Genomic DNA, 4,158 nt, shown 5'->3' with positions numbered 1-4,158 from the left:
AGATATATCCTTTGCCAATATTTTATCCCTGGCTGTGGCCTCTGCATTAATTTTTTTCACATTTTTATGTACAAAATTGGGCTTAAATATATCAAAGTTATTTTGAGTAGCCATACTGCTTTCCCTGGGAAGTAGTAGCACCTGATGTTTACAGTAACTTCGATGAAAATTCACATCATCCATATAGAAGATAATATGTGGCCTCTCTGTTTCCTGGCAGCTGTCATCCAGATGGGTGATGCGAGCACATGGGAGCCACGGAGGACAACAAGGCTTCCTGCTGCACAGCAGCTCCTGAGCCTCTGTAACCCCAACCTCTCCCGGAAAGCACACAATGTGGGTACGAGGCTAGCCCAGGTTATGGATTTACCGGATTCATGTCTGATGTGGTGGATCCAAGTGCCCAGTAAGTGTGAAACTCACGGCAAATCTAGCCATCACAGTGCCAACCACCTGCAGGACGCACGGAGCTGGAACCAGATGCCGCCAGCACCTTGCTTGTTGTTTAGTCCCGACATCACGTCCAACTCTTTGCAGCCCTCTGCACTGCAGAACACCAGACCAGGACCGTCCAGACCAGGACCGTAACCACGAGCATCAGGGAGACACACAGAAACTACAAAGAACGGGAGGTCCGGCCCGCCAGGCTCCTCTGTCCACGGGATTTCCCAGGCGAGAACACTGGAGTGGGCTGCCACTTCCTTCTCCAGAGGATCTTTCCGACCCAGGGATCGAACCCACATCTCCTACACTGGCAGGCAGATTCTTTACCACGGAGTCAGCAGGGAAACCCATTAGCACCCTCAGAGTCCTGAATTCTTAATAGGCTGGTAAAAATTCCAAACTCATATTCTTTGAAGTTATCCTCACTGAAGCAATCCATAAAATTATCAGAAGACATCAGTGGTAACAGCAAGCCAATCCATAGACACAGGGAGCTTTGTGCCATGACAGCTCCTGACTACAATCCTGTGGTTTTGGAAAGGACCACGAGTCTCACGGCATTGACAGGGGTTCTCATGCTATCGCTTCAAAAGTCTCAGAAATACTCTCCAAATCCACAATCACCACTAACTGAAGCAAGCTCTGTAAAATTCAAACCCAATAAAGTCAGTATGTTAGAACAATAGATGTCTGGACCTTATTTCATGAATGTAGTCAGGCTTAGGAAAATTCAAATTTAATAGTGGTGCCAAACCACTTCAATGGGAAGACAGCAGTCTTTTCAATAAATGGTGCTGGGACAACTGAGTAGCCACATGCAAAAGAATGAAGTTGGACCCCTAATCTCACTCATATATAAAAGTTAGAAGAAATCACAGGCCCGATTAAATAAATCTACATCTGGGACAAAGCAGTGGCTGCTTAACTGTAGCACCAAAACCGCCACCAACAGGGGCGTCCCTGGTGGCTCAGTGGTAAAGAAGCCACCTGCCAACGCAGCCGACGTGGGTTTGATCCCTGGGCCGGGAAGATCCCAATGGCCCAGAGCAGCTAAGACCATGGGCTGCAGCTACTGCAGCCTGGGGGCCCAGGGCCTGTGCTCCACAAGAGAAGCCCCTGGAACGGGAAGCCCCACTCGCTGCAACTGGAGGAGGCCTGCACACAGCAACAAGGACCCCAAAGCACAGCCAGAAACATAAAAAGTAAGTCATCTTTTAAAAATCACAAGCAACACAAGAAAAAATAGGTGAGTTGGACTTCACTGAAATTTAAAACTTTTCTGCTTCAATAGATATTATCAAGAAAGTGAAAAGACGACGTGCTAAAAGAGTGGGAGAAGATATGCATAAATTAAGTTTTTATAAAATCGGGTGAGGGGTTGAATCCAGAATATTTAAAGAACTCTTACAAAGCAACAATAAAAAGACATCCCAGTTAAAATATATAGGCAAAGGATCTGAACCAACATGTCTCCAAAGAAGATGTGCAAATGGCCAGCAAGCCCATGAAAGATGCTCAACACCACCAACCGTCAGGGAGACACACACGAAACCTACAGTGAAATACCACTCCACACCCACCAAGGTGGCCAAAGTGAAAAAGGCAGACAGATGCAAGAGTTGGCAAGGATATAGAGGAATCGAAGCATCCATACACCAATGGTGGGAATGTAAAATGGTACAGTCACTCTGGAATAGCCTGGAAGTTCCTCAAAACATTAAGCAGAGAGTTGCCACATGAATTAGCAATTCCACTACTAGTTATGCTCAGGAGACTTGAAAATATATGGCCACACAGAATCCTGTACATGAATGTCCATGGCAGCATTATTCTTAACAGCCAGAAAGTAGAAACAACCCAAATGTCCATAATCTGATGAGTGGATAAATAAATGTGGTGCAGCCACTGCAGTGAAACAGTATTCGGCCGTAAAAAAGCAGCACTGATCTGTGACATACGCTACAGCGTGGATGCACCCTGAACGTTTTATGCTTAGTCAAAGAAGCCAGACACTTAGGGACCACATACTGCATGATCCCATTTATATGATATGTTCAGAATAAGCAAATCCACTGCTATAAACTGAATGTTTGTGTCCCCTCAAAATTCATATGCCAAATCTTAACACCCAGTGTGATGGTACTTGGAGGCGAGGGCTTTGAGGGGCAATTAGATCATGGGTGAGTCCTCACCAATGGATTAGCACCCTTACAAAAGAGAGCGCCCTTGCCCTGGTGGCCAGAGACAGTGAGAAGAAAGCCAAGTATGAACCAGGAACTGGGGCTTCACCAGACATTAAGTCAGCTGGTGCCACTTCCAAGCCTCCAGAGTTACAAGAAATAGATTTCTGTTGCTTATAAACCACACTGCCTGTGGCATTTTGTTATAGCAGTCTGAACGGACATCTATAGAGACGGAAAACAGGTTCGTGGTGGCCAGAGGCTAGGGATAAGGAGGACTAGAGGGTGACTGCTCAAGTAGGTGGAGGATCCTTTAGGAGGTAATGAAAATATCCTGAAATCAGCTGGTAAGTGGTTAAACTCCATGACATACTGAAAACACTAAACTGTAACTTGAAAGCGTATAGTTCATGATATGATAATCATATCTCAGTTAAAAACTAAATGCAACAGTGATCCAAGGACTAATGAAAGTGTGTTTGTTTCTCATAAGACACACCCTTCAGTCTCAGCTTTCTCTTACTAGGGACTTACAGGACACTGTCCAAAATGTCACGGCGTGTGGAATAATAAGTGTCAATACATTCTTTAAACTGGAATAAAAAGACAATGGGCACCTACAACAAAAGAGGGTAAAATGTCATGTATCTCCCAAAGAGCTTACAGTTTGGCTCAACAGACACCATAAATCAAGAAAAACAAACAATAGTGCAAAGCAGACCCCTTCTGTTCATGACTCATCAAGTCGTATCAATTCATCCTTTGTTGTATCTTTGAAATCTGTTCTTTCCAGGCCCACTATGGTTGCTCAATTCCCGGCCACTCTCATCTCCTGAGTTATGACAACAGGCTCTGGCATTTCTTTTCTCGAATTCATTTCAATCATGAAATAATTATTTGTTGGCTAAATGAATAAAACGCTATTATGTAACCCCCTTCACATAAACCTCTGAGTTCAGCACCACTTACAAAATAAAATATAAAGTCATCCCTGGCCACCACCCTCCCTCTCCAAGAAACAGACAGAGAGAGAGAGAGAGAAAGAAAGTGTAAACTCTTAGGATCTAGCGCATAAACTTCTATAATTCTGTCCCACTCACTTTCTGGCCTTACCACCCGCCCGGGCCCATAAAGTGCGGCCTCTCCAGTCAGACTACTGTACTGTCTTCCAGATCTTTCTCATGCTTCTCTAAAAATTTTATTGAAGGATAATTGATTTACAGTGTTGTGTTCGTTTCTGCTGTACAGCAAAGTGATTCAGTTAAACATATGTATACATTCTTTTTCATACTCTTTTCCATTGTGGTTTATCACAGGATATTGAATACAGTTCCCTGTGCCATATACAGTAGGATCTTGTTGTTTATCCATTCTCCATAAAATACTTTGCATCTGCTAATCGCAACCTCCCAATCCATCCCCCCAATATCCCTTCCCGCTCATGAATTAATTCTCTCCTTTGCTTGAGAGCCCCCACCCACTGCCCTCCTCTACATCATCATCCTTCCAGATCTCTGCTTCCAGACCAAGCTCA

This window comes from Oryx dammah, unplaced genomic scaffold (assembly GCF_014754425.2).
Source record: "Oryx dammah isolate SB20612 unplaced genomic scaffold, SCBI_Odam_1.1 HiC_scaffold_2, whole genome shotgun sequence".
Lineage (NCBI taxonomy): Eukaryota > Metazoa > Chordata > Mammalia > Artiodactyla > Bovidae > Oryx > Oryx dammah.
The sequence above is the reverse complement of the archived record's forward strand: the minus strand, read 5'-3'. Positions refer to the sequence as shown.